The sequence below is a fragment of the Misgurnus anguillicaudatus genome, chromosome 11 (assembly GCF_027580225.2).
Source record: "Misgurnus anguillicaudatus chromosome 11, ASM2758022v2, whole genome shotgun sequence".
Taxonomy (NCBI): domain Eukaryota; kingdom Metazoa; phylum Chordata; class Actinopteri; order Cypriniformes; family Cobitidae; genus Misgurnus; species Misgurnus anguillicaudatus.
Genome location: NC_073347.2, coordinates 36,972,759 through 36,982,277, shown reverse-complemented (window position 1 = coordinate 36,982,277; position 9,519 = coordinate 36,972,759).

Sequence of the window (9,519 nt, the reverse complement as noted above, 5' to 3'; positions counted from 1 at the left end):
CCATTAACTTAGTTTTGGTAAACCATTCTGTACAAGCACATACAAAAATAGGTTGTTGAAATTTGGCCTTCTTTATGATGTCATAAGGAGCTCTTATTAGCAGGGCCGCATTAATGCATGGGCTTACCTGGGCTTAAGCCCAGGGCCTCGGGCTGGGAAGGGCCCCGAGATGCCGGAAAAAAATAACAACCGCATTTTATAAAAAGTTGATACTCCCTTCAAAATTATGCTTAATCGCTTTGCTTTGAATGTCCGTGCGTGAAGGCAGTTCCTGCGCAAGAAAATCTCTCACTTACTGTAGGCTACCCTGCAATCATTAGTGAGCTTTTTAAAATTTCTGTCTGAAATATCCATTATTGCATTTCTGAAGGCAACACAAAGACAGCTTTCTGATAAAGTGACCACAAGTGCCTTTCAAGTGATGAACAAAGACGAAACTGAGGACGCGTTTTTATCTTAATATGAAAGACAACGTGTATATAAACATTCATTAAATGACTCCTCATAACATTTTAAAGCCAATATGTACAGAACAGCACACAAAGATATTACACAAAAAATTTTTGATAACTAAATCTAATAAATAACAAATTAGATTCTGGGAAGCCTATAAGTTCAGCGATCTTATTTCATTTTGAGATTTAGCGGGCAGGGAAATAAAAGACGAGAAATTACATATAATTTGTTACTGTAAATTATAAAAAAACAAGCTTTATATACAATTCCTTAAACAGTTCATTTATAACCAAAAAACACTGAAATTAATGATTTTATAGACACTATATATGCTTTATTATTTTGCACAGAAATATCTGATTGCTTTGATCATCTCTGTATTCACTTGAAACACCTGACGACTCTTATAACATTTGTTTCAGGAATCTCTTTTCTATCATTTGAAAGTTAACACCGACCATAATATTAAATCACAAGAGAGACCAACCCGGAGAGACAATTGTGTCAGATTCAGTAGAGATATTTTTGGTGTCATCACCAAAAAAAAAAAAAAACTGCTTACCTGTTTTGTAACTCAGCCTTTGACAAGTTAAGCAACCTTTTTAAAAACATTTTAAAACTTATACTTGCCGAAAGAATCCGTTTGTTGATGTTTAGTTTGATAAACCCCTAAATATGATCACGCAGAGCACCTAGCACGTTCGGCTAAATTTAATGTGACAGCATGCAACAGCGCAACATCGACACAACGGAAAGGAATCCATAACTTACAGAACTTAAATTAGATCAGAATTTACCTTTACATTTAATAAAAAATAAAAACAAAATGAAGTCAGAATCAATAAGGTACAGAACATGGGTGCAAAATGCCTAAATGCGCAGGGGAATAAAACACAAGCCACAAATAGTTTAATCAGATAACACTAAATAATCTATCAATTAAATAAAAACAAGGAAATATTAAAATTAATTTTAAAATAACGAAAGTTTAGAATTGCCTGTTGAGTGACATTTTCTACGCGTCCCTTATTTAGAGACGCAAGCTGTTTTGGAATTAATTTAAAATCTTAAAAACGCTGCTAATATCAAACTTCTTTAAACCCAGATGTAAAAAATACCCTTTTAGTTTTTTTTCTTTTTATTTAATTACACAAGACCAAAAAAAAACTTGATAAAATGTTGCACTCTGATAATAAAATATTCATGAATATCTCCGTGTGACTCCGGTAGATGATCTTTTAATTACTTCTAGTCGAAGCAAGCTTTATGGTCAATCTAGGTGAATATAAAATAAATAAGTAAATAGATAAAAATATGAAAATGTAACATTTTAAAAGCTAAATTTAATCTGAAGATTACTATGAAATGAATTAAAATTAAAATAAAGTAAGCAAATAACAACTGAAACATTGGATTAAATCTTTCTAATTACCTTATTGTTTAAAATCATGTTGCTTGTTTTGAAAAGTCAAAACTAATTTTTAAATAATAGAGAATACTGTAATTGTAAACGAATATCTGATTATTTATTTATTTAGGTGAAGATATTGTAAACGAATATCTGATTATTTATTTATTTAGGTGAAGATTAATGAGAGAGTTTTTTTATTAAACAATTCGATATGTTGGCACAAACGCTGCATGGACATAGATAATAATGAGCTCAGCAAGTTTGTTGTAATGCTTAATATGCTTTTGTAAATTCTTGTCAAAACAGGTGTTTTTGCGTTTCGGATCTATAAGTCAGCGTGAGTCTTGTTGATCTTAATAACTTTTTTACATAAATCAGTTCCCGAACTTTATCTCCCTTAATATCTCTGTAAACATCAAGCAAGTCCTGCATGTTTTTAAACCGAAACCAAGATAACATCAGACATGTATGAGTAGTATTAGGTTATATTTCACTCTAAGACAACTTACAAATAACGATCATTTTAGATGTTTAATTAGTATATTTATATCGCTAGACGAGGGATTAATGTAGGCTACTTATTTTTTTCTGAAAACATCCCACTCATTAAGACAGAATGGGTCTCATGATGGAACTGTGCTGACAGACACAATAAACGTTTAAAGGTGATGTAGCCTACAGTTTGTCAATGTGGTTTCAAGTTTGTTATTTTAATGCTACAATAGAATGATGCATAGGCACAAGCTGTATGAGGCTTTAAAAATGAGATGTTTGCTTTCCATGCATAATAGTAACGAGAATCAAGTTATTGTCTATTTGATTAAAATTTTGTATTATTATTTTTATTAAATGTTTTCAGTTATTTAAGTTATAATTATAATAAAAAGCTAAAATGCGTTTAAAATGACATTTTCATGTAATATGACAAACTTCCGGTTTAAGACCCGCCCACTTCCGGTTCCATCAGAATACAAATACAGATACAAATAATTTTAAGACTGTTACAGATACAAATACAGATACAAATACTGACTCCGCTGCACACCCCTAGAATGTAGGCTGCAATTCTGGCGGACGAAGGGCCACACAAAATGGTAAAGCCCAGGGGCCCCTTATAGTGTTAATGCGGCCCTGCTTATTAGAATAATATTGCCCCCTTAAACTGCACTATCCAATCACAGCACTGCTATTTAGTGCAGAGAAAAAGAGAGAGAGAAAAATAATTCACAGCACAATTGAGTTTTAATTGCAACAAACCACCATCATTGTCATCAGTGTTTGCACTTCATCAGCCTATTTGCATTTTAAAGGACACACCCAAAACGGCACATTTTTGCTCACACCTACAAAGTGTCAATTTTAACATGTTATAATAAATTATCTACATGGTATTTTGAGCTAAAACTTCACATATGTGCTCTGGGGACACCAAAGATTTATTTGACATCTAAAAAAAGTCTTGTGACATGGCTCCTTTAATAGGCAACTTTGCTTTTTTTCAAGTTCCCAGTTTATTCCCGTTAATTTACATCGAAAGTTTCCAGCCTTGAATATTCCAAGAATTTTGCAACTCTAAGTTTGTTCGGCACATTAAGCACAAATGACACCCCCCAAATCAAACTATGGACTATTTTTACAATATATGTTAGAGTTGCTTTGACTATCACATGCATTTTTAAAATCTTTACCAGAAAAATGTGGGTTTTAAAGTGAAATTCACTAAGGTCCATGTATGTCATGTATTATTCCATTCACTCTATTGCACATGGTTGTTTCTAAATATAGCTATTAAAATACACAGCGTGGACTTTCCATTGAATATTTGTTTGCTTGCAGTGAGATTTCATGTTTAGCACTTCTAATATTCTTTTGAAATCTCTGTTTATCAGGTCTGACATGTGCAGAATGTAATAGGCTTAGCCTAAATCTGTGTCGTTTGCTAATCTCAATTCTTCAGAACAGTCGCCTTTATGGTTCCTAACAGTGACTACATCATAAAATAAACCTTCATTAACCGAGGTCGGTCTGATTTAAAATGTCTTTATCTATACTACACACCATTTAAAATAGCCTATATCACCTTTTACAACCCAATCTGTAAGACATTGATATAGACACATACTGTATATTTATAATTTATAAACTCACAAAAATGAACGGTAACACTTTATTTCGATAGTCCACTTTAGACATTTTACTAATTATAAGTAACTTTGCAACTACTTATCAACTACCAATCTTTAGATAATTAGTAACTGTCTGCTTAATATCTACTAACACTTTATTGCGATGATATCTCAACAGACATTCAACTGTCTAGAAGTATCTTTGCATGTGCATGTCAACTTATTCCACTAACCCCAGTGCTTTAAGTGGCCCAAAAGAAGTGCCGGTACTCTATTTTTCTTTTTTTTTTTTGCTGACTGGACTTCTATATTGAAGGGGTTTTATATTCAGCAGTCAACAGACGAGCTTGTAAAAAATAATAAATCCTTATATAAGTTTGTGGATTTGCTTGAGCTAAAAATAGCTATTGAACATACATGAACTGGGCAAAAGGTAGATATATAAGTTAAATTTTCAGCATGGTCAAATGCTAAAACTAGTTGTTCAGATAGAAAGAGCTTAAAAACAAAAACTTTAAAATGACACCAAGACCATGTCTATGGGTTCAAGAATAACAAAATACTGGCCATTTAAAACTAGAAAGTCAGCACTTTATTTTTTCCCATTGTTTTCCATTTTGAGGGTGGTAAAACTACGGTGAACGTGATTTCACCAAGTAAGATGTGATCCTGGATCCACACCATTGTTGGTCCTGGATCAACATTTTCATTAACCAATCAGATTGCAGGATTAAGATTTGTGTGCATGTTAGATTTAGGTTTAGGATTGGGTTAGGGGCTTTTAAGAAATACTACTCAAACTATTATTTCACACTAATTTGAGGGTTTAAAAATGGTTAGGGTTTGAGTTAAGGGTAGGTTGGGGTATCTTTGATTGAAACGTTGATCCAGGATCAACAAAAAATGTTGATCCAGGATCACATCTTACTTGGTGAAATCACGGCGAACTGAAACTACTGTGCACGTCGTTCAAATTCATTGAATTTTCGTTGGGCAGTGTCCCAAACCAAAAAGGGCACCAAAGGGGGTGGTACTATTAGTTAAATTACTAGCATCAACTTAGACAAGTGATTATAATGGGAAATATAATAACAAGAATTAAAGTGTGACAAAAAATATTCAATATGATTTACCTGCTGGCTTGATGGATCTTTGAATCCATGTTTGCAATGTTGAACTGCCTTTAGAAGCAGCCTCCCTTTCCGTTCTCTGTCTTTGTTTTGTGAAGGCATTTGTGTTTTTTGTATTTTTGCCTACAAAGTGTGCCAACAACAGCAAATTTAGTGTTTATATTAACTTAGATCTGATCGGGAACATTAAATCCATTAGACAAGCGATAAGAATGTGGAAGTTGTTAGCACTTTTACATTTTACAAATACATAAACAAACTTCCAAATGAGTAATTCTGCGGTTTAACCGCTGATATAATGTAATAAATCTACCTGTTAATGCAACGAACTTCAGAAACTGTCGTCCAGGCAGAGAGTGCACACAGAGATGCTGCGGAGCGGGCGGGAAGACACGAAGTGGATTAGCGGAATCAGTGGATCTTTAGCGATCTTTAGGATCTTTTTATAGATCACAACCTTTGCGTGCGAAATTACGGAAGATAAAATATGGGAGATTTAAGGGAAAATACTAATACAGGAGGACGGCGGGAAAGAAGGGTAAAATACGGGACTTTACAGGCCAAAACGGGATACTTGACGGGTATGAGTCACACCTCTCCACACCACGTTGAGGCTGACGGACAGCAAAGGTGACGCATGCGCTTTTAACTTGTAAACTCAAGGGTGTATGGGTAATGTAGTATCTGCACTCGGTGGGACAAATTAGGAAGTGTACATTGTGAAGAGCGCTCTGAAAAGCGGCAGCGCAGCCAAAGGATTAAAACCTCTGATTTAAACAGATGTGCAAATGAGCGTTCCGGTACGCTAAAAGCACGTTCTGGGCTCAGGGAGAGGTGGTGGTACGCTCAAGAGCTATTTTTAAAAGTGGCGGTACTGAGTACCGGCGCGTTCCGGCCCACTTAAAGCACTGACTAACCCAAACCTCTTCCCTAACCCTAACCCTTACAGTCTACTAATACTCTAATGACAGTTAGTTGACGTATAGCAACTTGCAAATTATTGAAAGTTAGTTGACATGTAGTTGCACAGTTATCCATAGCTAGTTGAATGCCCAAAGTGGACTATCAAAATAGAGTGCAACCAAATGTCCTCATCATTGACTATGATGTCATACAAAGTAAACACAATACACTATCGTAGTATAATGAGATATTAAAATAGATTTATGTGGGTCACTGTGTATCTCTTGGTCTGACAACAGTGGTCAATATCTAAACGGTAACCAACCTGACTAGTCTTATCAACCAGTCTGTGTTACCTGTACTATTACTGTCAGTGGAGACAACACTCCTGCTTACACTGTCAAGCTGAACTACACACCGGGGCATCACGAGCTGAACAACTCCATCAGCATCTGGATTCTGGATGGGCTAACAAGCAGACCTGTGAAGAGTCTACAGCACTCACTGTGAACGCTCCAGTCGCTACTCGCTGTTCACACGTCACCGTTCAACAACTATAACAGTAACGCATAATTGCATTACCGTAATTACATTCATTGTGATTGGACCAAACAAGTGAAAATAATCAAGCTCTATACAGAGTTGAGATCTGATTGAAGGTGGGCTCCCCAGCAACATGTTCCTGAATATCAATAGACTGCAGAAACTGGAGAAATCATACACACTTAAGTGTACTAAAGTAAAGCACCAATCAACATCAATGAGGTTACATACACAACTGAGCTGCTTTATATTCCTGCTCTGACTGAGATTATCTGTCTGTGCCTGAAGACATGTCGCACAACTACCAGTACCTACACTATCTGTGATGGGTTATCAACACAGCAATGAAGATTAACTGATATGATCTACTGTATGAGAAAGGTTGTTGGTAGCATTGCCTTGAGTCTTGCATGAGAAGAATCCTAATAGTTTTCTTTAGTGTAAAAACATTACAGTATTACTAGCAGTTGTTTGTCAGTAACTTACTGTCAATTTACATTTATGTTATTTATTTGGAACAGTTTGTTCAAAGTTAAAAGGACATTAAACATTAAAAGTCTTTATCTTTACAGAATAAAACTAAAATAACAGCCTCATGCAAAGCATTCTGGGAACCAAAATCTAAAGAAGAAAAAACAGAAAAAGGTTGATGAGGATTTCTTGTTCAAAGAATGCTTTTATGAGGCTGTTATTTTATAGTTTTATTCTGTAAAGATAAAGACTTGTTAATGTTTAATGTTCATTTTATTTTGAACAAACTGTTGCCAGTAAATAACATCAATTTAAATCTACAGTAAGTTATTGCCAAACAGCTGCATGCCTACAGTAATGTTTTATAGTGTACCAACACAATTCAAACAAGTTTTATGAGGTGGCTAAATTCATACAATCAAATTTGTACGTTTTTGTACTGCGTTTCCATTACCCGCCGAATTGCGCTGTATTTTTAATTCACAATTTGAAGGTTAATGGAAACGCAGCTATTGAGGGTTTTATTACTGTATTTTTACTATATTTTCTAATAATCCAACATGACCTCATTAGAATATGTGTGTATTTTTACTTAAAGTGTGGTACCACATGCACATTCACTAATGTTTAAATACACACTGAAGCATATAATATCGACGTGTTGACAGGACTAATCCGTTAATTATTTATGTATTAACAGCTTTACAGAAGTATAGATTTTAATTCCTTATTGGCACGTTTCAGTCATATTTTGGACTTATAATATATGGGTTTATTTAAGCCAGTTTACTGTACTTATTATCTACCTAATGAAATGTTCATGACGTTCAGAAAAGAGTTAGACTACACTTTTAAAACCTTAAAATTAATAACATTTCTGTAATCATTTAACCATTTTGTAATATTTAGTTTCTTTGCCATGACACACTAAGAGCGCTGAGAGTTGAAAATGATTCAACTTTGGATGAAAATATCAGCTTGTGAATGTCAGCTCTTACACGGCCGTTCAATCACAGTGAAGGAGGGGTGGGACATTACAACAGCAACCAACCGGCGCATTGTACACTGACTAATAAACAAAGCAGAAGTATCACAGCTACTAAAGCGCTCGGCTGAAGAACGCTGGCGCTCAGCTGAAAATTCAGGCGTTTCAGCCGCTTTTAAAAGCTTTGGTGTGCACGCCCCCTAATTCTTTCCGATGGAATGTCACGGAATTTTTTACTAATTTTTCCATAGCATTCTCACGGATTGGTTACTCAACTGTTTTGTCCTATTTTCTTACCATTGTCACTTCGGTTTAGGGTTAGATTTACATGAATTGACATGTAATGTAACGAAAATGGTTTGAAAATAGGAAAAAGCAGTTGAGAAACCAATCCGTGAGAATGCCACGGAATGCCACGGAAACAGACAGTCCGTAGCAGGGCCACGGAAAAATGCGGAGATCCGTGAGAATGCCGCAGAAAAACACCAAAACAACATAAATTCACAAAAGATTTTAATCTGTTGCTGTTATGTACATCTTAAAAATCCATACGATTGTGAGAAACAGATCCAAAATCAGCTCTTTATCCAGCGATCTTGATTCCAGTTCTCATCAGCGACTGTAAACATCAAATCTTGCATTCGTTATGAATTTAAATTCAAATATTGCGCCTCAAGAAGCTTTACGACACATTGCTTTACAGCAGTGATATCGAATGCTCATTGGCTCTTGTGTGATATGTCAGAGTTTTGCGCTACGCCGTCTTTCAGTCGATGTACTTTTGAAATTTGAAATGCACGCCTTGACAGAGAGAAACTGGGTTAATGTTTTGTTCGATTAATAACTTTAATATTTCTCTGTACTTCATAAACTCAAGAGAAGACCACGACTGCAGCATATCGATATTTTAACTAATACTTGTTCTACTTTTGAAATTTCATAAAAAATAGATTATTGTCATTATACTTCGTCTGTCTTACTGGTGTAGGACTGTATTAGCAGCTTAAACTATATTTTAAATGCTATTTCAAAAATGTTTGTATAAAAGGGTGTTGGTTTAGGGTAAGGTTTGGGGTGGGGTTAGCGTGGTAACATTATCAATAAAATGGTTAAAGGGAAATCTTACAGCAATCTTAATGGTATTAAAGATTTGTAAAAATGTTTTACGTTTTGTAGCTGTAAAAACGTAATAATTCTACAATTAAATGTTGCAAATACGTCTACATTGTAGACTTCAGCATTTATTCAAATTTACAAAAAATATGTTTGTGTCTTCGAAAGTTACATTTTTATACTACGTATTAAAGTCGCCATGAAAATAATTTTTTGTAATATTGTGGTATTTTTACAAATGATTTATCTGTGAACTTCATATATTTTTAAATTCATATGCCCTCATAATCTTTAATCAAAAATGCAAATAAAGAGTGATCTCTCTTTATTTCTGGTCATATGGTGGGCGGAGTCCGGGAGAAGATCGCTGCGATTAGCAAT